Here is a 6303-nt window from a genome sequence, read left to right as displayed (position 1 = left end):
TCATAAGAGTATGTTTTCTTTATGGAATATATTATTATCTTGTGTAGTGAATTGCACATTTCGTATTTGACATTATATATGCCATTTTAGAATTGAAGCTTTAAGGCATGGATTGTATGGTTTCAACTTACTTATGCATGGAAGGTAATTTCATGCATTATATAAATTATGTATAAGTTGTAAACTTATTTGGTTTATTTTGGAGTCTTGGGACATTGTTGTTACATGTGACATGGCTAGAGTTTGGCTCTAGTGCGGGAGGTATGAATTCTCCCCATTTATAGTGCGCACTTAGGGTGGTCTTCCTAGCGAGTTAATGCCCGGAATAACCATTTAGGTCTCGGCAGAAATTCTAAACTTGATGTCCAAGTCTTCTACTATTTGATTTTGCATTCAATTCCAAGTTGACAGTCATGTATAATTGCGACTCGTGGTTTTGGCTATTGGCGATTTTGATGTTGTTAAATACATCTGAGTTTTATGATTTTAATGAATCATTGTAAATTTTGATGTTGTTAAGTACATTTATGCATTACGATTTTGAATGAACCATAGTATGCTTTTAATGTTGTTAAGTACATTTATATTTTATGATTTTTGATGAATCGTTGTAAACTTGATGTTGTTAAGTACATTATGCTTTAAATGTTCAAATATAGCTTAGGAACGATCCTATAAATTCATTGGGAATATAGACGTTTGGTGGTATGACCCACTTTTGTCGTTTTCGTATTTTAGATTTCAAGTTGATGACTTTAAAAATCTACATCTTGTTGCTTTGTATAATATGCCTTTATGTTGTTTGGGATTGCATGCATGATGTGATTTATGCTAGAAATGTTTTAAGGTAGCTTAGGATACTCCCTGCGTCTAACCTTTGACATAGACGTTAGGTGGCATGATCCTTTTGAATTGTTTCAAGTTAATACAAAAATTTATAAGAAATCGAGTCGATGCATGCTCATTCCCTACGAGTAAACTTGTTTACTCACCCGAAAGTTACTAGGGGTTTTGTTCAGGTACAGGATTCAAGATTTCGGAGATTTTCACTTGCCTTGGGTGGTTTGGAAATTTGAAGCTTCTTTTGAAGTATTCTTGTTCACATACAAGTGTAAACATGTTTAAGTTTTGCTTATAAAGATGTAATGCTTAATTAGGTTCAATTATGTCATCTTTGCTTTATATCATGTAAAGTGTACTTGGATACATTACTTGGAACCTAATTGATATGTATGCCATGAGGCCAAGGGCCACAAACTTCAAAGTTCAAGTGTATGCATTTAAGTTCTAAGTTTTGCCCTTGTAATATAATTTTTCTAACCTTGAGGTTTGGCATGTGAAATCTTGTAAATGAAATGTAATGAGGCCATGGGTCATTGTAACACACTTCATTTTGTAAAGTACATTTGTTGGCATTCATATATAACTTAAAACCTTTGTTTTTGGACCAATTTCATGTTGGGGTTTGAGGCTTGGGTGAAGCCTCAATAATTCTTGTTCATAGTAGGCCTTACAACAGCTTTTTGAGGTGTTTTAGTCAACCGAGACTCTATTTCAGTTGACCGATAGCTTTTGGTAGCTTCATTGCACAGTAATTCATCAATTTCAGTAGCCATTTTTAGTTTTTAGGGCCATTTCGGTCGACCGATGGCTTATTTCGGTCGACCAATGGTTCAATTCGATCTATCGAACCAAACTCACTTTAAAAATCAAGATTCCAGTAAGTCTCTTTGAGTTTTGGTCGACCAAAACTCTATTTCGGTCGACTGAAATAGCTTGAACATGCACAGCTTCTCTGTTGTGTTTAAGCACTGAAGTCCCAACTTCAAATGGTCATAACTCCTTCATTTCTAACCCAAATGGGGTAATTCTTGAGCCTAAACTCAAGGATTTTGATTCCAATTTCCAATGGTACCTATGCTATTCTCAAATTCCAATCACAGTGGGTGTAATTCATGTTTTAGTGAGGTGGTGTCTATTTTCGCTTAAACTGGGAAAGGGCATTTTGTGGGATTCTTGTCCAAAGTTCTTAAAACCTCTTGGAATGTTGTGAAATGATTAGGTTATATTCACCTTTTTTGACTTGTTTAGAGTCAATTTTCTATTTTTATTTGTGAATTGACCATTTTGCCCTTTAATGACCAATTTTTCCCGTTTTGACTCTCATTCGCTCTTTTGCTCTCTTTAAGTTCCATGACCACATGGAAGGTTACATTGGTGTCTTAGGGGTGACTTATTTCTCTAGAGACCTTATTTTATCTTTTGCTTCTACATTCCGGACCCGTTACCGGGTCAGCTTTCGGGTCATCACTGACGCACCAGGTTGAAAAACTTGGGCCGTCATAAGTGGTATAAGAGCTCCTACGTTCAAAAACCTTAGGATGATGGGTTTTCTGTGCATATCATGCTTATGTTGCCATGCTTTATATGTTTACATGCTCCGTGATAACATATTTCGATTTGATAGCATGCTTATGTGCTTACGAGCTACATGTAGTATGTCGTTTGTTTCGCATAATTTTTTTCTAATGTAAAGAGCATCACATATAATGTATGCTAGATTTAAATTATATATGCATAGCTATATTGTATATTTGGCATGACACGGGATTGGTCATTTAGGCACGAGTTGAGGTTGATGGTGATTGTAGTCACAGTTTTGTGATAGTGTAGGTTGTTGTCAACCTAGCATTGGTTTTGAAGTAAGTGGTGAGTCACCTTTTATTTAGGCTCTCGTGAGGTGAGTCATTTGGTATTGCCGTAGTGCTGGATTTGTTGGTTTTGGGCCATAATGAGGTTATGGACCTCTTCGGATCCTTAGTTGATCGGGATGATTCCTCTGGGACTGCTTTTTCTTGGGCGGGTACGTTTGTGGGCGGGTGCATAACACTGTCATGCTACCGTACTGGATAGCTACAAGTGCAGTTCAGATGGAATCAATATTGGTTTTGTTTTGATAGGCATTGTCCTTTTGATCGATGATGATGATGGTTGTCTTAGGGATCAGTTATAGTGATGACGCTTTTGGGATCAAGTCGATTGATTGATGCTCCGGGTAGAGACAGAGTGATGAGCACTGAAAAGTGCGCACTGAAACCCCTTAAGCTTGGGTGTTCTAGGACCTTTATCTATCTTATTTTCCCGCTTTAGATTGATTTCGTGTTATTTTCATTTTCAGGTACTTATCCCCAAAATAAGCTAACTCAGCCAAATAAGAGTAGAAATGAAGCAATTCTGGGATGAATCAAAGAAAGGAGCGAAGTAGAGCAAAAGGAAGCACAATGGTGGAATTTCAGCAACTTTGATCGATCTCAAGAAAAGTTCGATCGATCGAACTCCAATCGATCTCAACTCTTCAAGATAAATCCAGGCCATGATGTTATTTCTAGAGATCCCAAAACTTCGATCGATCCAATAACATTATTCGATTGATTAAACTTTTCTGTCATTATCCACATGCCAGATCTTATCCAGCTGTACCACCCTACCAACCACTTTTGTCCTTTTCCCAAAAATATCTTCAAAATATCTAAGATTTGTTTTTATCTAAAAAGGCGCTGCCATTGAGGATGAATCTAGCCTAAGTTTGATAGATCTCAACCATGTTTGATCGATCCAAGTCCAAGGTTCGATCGATCGAACTTCCTCTAGTGCGAAAAGTTAAATTTCCTGCTCACAAAAAGTTATCCTTTATCCAATCATTGAGGAATATTTGCTGTACGACCCCAGCTCATTTTGGGTGTCATTTGACCTACCTATATAAGGATAACGATTACTTCTTACAATATATCATATCATACCTTGTAGAACTCTTAGGGATGAAGCAAAGAAGAGGAGGAGGCTAGAGACACCATTGGAGACTCTTCATCAATCAACGAGCAGATTTATACCATGGAGTTAGCCCTTGAGGGTTGGGAAACATCAGCCATGAGTGGCTAGACATCCTCTTGGGGCTAGAGTTAGCCCTAAGCATGCTTTTTACATCTTGATTTGTATATTCTTGAGGGGATTTGTATTGTGATACATGTCTTGACACTTTTTATATATATAGATCTTATTTATTGAATTATTTGTATGGTTTAATGCTTCCAATTGATCATTTCATTCTATCCATATGTCTATGTATGCTAGAATAGATGTTCATGTGTTTGTCTCTATTTTTTGTGTTATTGATGCATGTCTATGTGTATTATTGCTATAGATCTAGAGATTGTCAAGACATAGTGCTTAATGGAATGATCTTGTGGTTTATTTGATGGTTCATGCTCATTTCTTGATGGATTGTACCTCTCCCTTAGTTTACTTAGTTTAATTTAATGTCATAAGCTTAATTGTAGTGTAGTGGTAGTTTAGATGTTAAATGGGAGGACAATCCGTGCTTGTTATTTGATGTTCCATACTTATGAATGCAAGTGACATATTTCTATAATTTTGTGTTGTGTTTGGATTGTGAGCTTAAAGAGGAATTAATGGCTTAATTTGATATGTTGTGCTATTCATTAAGTTGTCTAGACAATATATGCTTAAATGGTCATCAATGCTTGTTGAAACAACCACATACACACACCATTATTACAATACATGCCTTTCCCCTCATTAATCACTCATTAAGGGTGTAGAAAAGTTATGCTTAGTGGGGATCTCTAAACCCCAAGATTTCTCTCTTTATTATTTTACCTCTATTGCATTATTGTTTACTGTAGTTTAATTGTATCTTAGCTTAAGTCAACCACCAACCAATCCTTTGATCACTCGACCTACTAACCCTAATCTTGATTCCACAACCTTTTACGACCTTCATAATCCTTTGAGACGATCCCTTCTCACTCATACTACATAGTATAGGTGTTAAGCGGTTTATAAATTTAAACTATGATGCCCAGTTGACACTAATTTCCAAACTCAAAGTGTTGTGCATTATTTTGTGCACACATCACGGGAAGGCATCATAATTTTGGCGCCATTGCCAGGGATTGATTGATTGGCAACGTCGTATTTGTATAATCAGTTAGGAATTAGTACTTTTTTGATCGTGTCTTTCCTTTATTTTCATTTGCATTTTAGTTACTTATTGTGTTGGTTCTTGTTTGTCTATGAGCATTGGGCTAGAAGGTGAGCAAAGGAGCATCCAAGCAAAGGAGCTAAGCAAGCAAAAGAAAAAAAATTGCTAAAAATATGAAAAATTGCTAAGTTAAAGCTAAAATTTTGGAGTTGAAGTGAAGGACCTTTGTGAGATCTTTCTAACTCAATCTCTAGTTAAACTGTCAGCCCACGTGGAGGCTTGTATTTCAATTCTTAGAGAAATCGTGAGCCCACGTGGAGGCAAATTTACTTTTCTTTGCATGTTGTGTTAAGCATGGGAGTATGGGATTATTGAATGTGGAGGAAGTTTGTTGATTGTTGATTTATTGTGAAGGCGAAGTGTTTGCTTAGTTGGCTTCATTGTTATATTTCTTGCGTTTCATGCGGTCTTGACCAACCCCATCATAACCAATGGAAAACCTAGAGGGTCATCTCGATTATTTAGACCCGAATTTCATAGAACATCCTCCCTTTCACCAATTTCCTCCCGGAGTTCAAGCTCCAATTCCTCCAATGGTCCTTCGTGATCATTATAATCTCCATGCACACCATGCACCTACTTGTATCATGCTTCCTAATTTTGAGGCCAATCAATATAAAATCAAGCCCGAGACTATTCAAATGTGTCCACTCTTTTATGGCTTAGATGGTGAGGAGCCATATAAATATCTTAATGAATTTCTTGAGATATGCTCCACCATGAGGTATATGAATGTTTCGGAAGAAGTTCTTAGACTATTTTTCTTCCCCTTCACACTTAAGAACAAAGCCAAGCATTGGTTCAACACTTTGGGGGCAAATTCAATAACTTCTCGGTTACAAATGCAAAATGAATTTTTAAAGAAATTTTGCCCCGTGAGTTTGACCAATGTTATGCGATCTTCTATTCGTGAATTTTCTCAAAGGGAAGGAGAGTTCTTCCATGAGGCTTGGGAGAGATTAAATGACTTGCTAAGAAAATGTCCACATCATGGTATTCCAAAATGGCAAGTTGTCCAATATTTTTATTAGAGCCTATCCAACATGCACAAGGATATAGTTAATACATCATGCGGAGGTTCATATTTTGGGAAACATGAAGATGGTATTTGGCACCTTTTTGAGAAAATGAGTGAAAACTTTTTGCACAAATATTATACTTCTCGGTTTGATCATGGTTCTAGTGAAAAAGAGAAAAGTGCAAAAGTGTGTCAAATTGAGGAATCAAAAGAAATTGTAGCC

At 36.6% G+C, this 6303-nt stretch overlaps 1 non-coding gene across 1 annotated transcript; it reads right to left on the bottom strand.

Moving 5' to 3' along the window:
• Nucleotides 1-5955: 5955 nt before the first annotated feature.
• Nucleotides 5956-6059, bottom strand: LOC132275743 (small nucleolar RNA R71). Its single transcript, XR_009470726.1, has one exon. It is a non-coding gene; the product is annotated as a small nucleolar RNA R71 (small nucleolar RNA).
• Nucleotides 6060-6303: the final 244 nt, after the last annotated feature.

This window comes from Cornus florida, unplaced genomic scaffold, assembly GCF_030987335.1.
Source record: "Cornus florida cultivar Cherokee Brave unplaced genomic scaffold, ASM3098733v1 CherokeeBrave_3.0.0_Hap2_Chr09, whole genome shotgun sequence".
NCBI classification, from domain to species: domain Eukaryota; kingdom Viridiplantae; phylum Streptophyta; class Magnoliopsida; order Cornales; family Cornaceae; genus Cornus; species Cornus florida.
This window is presented reverse-complemented; position numbering and strand designations above follow the sequence as displayed.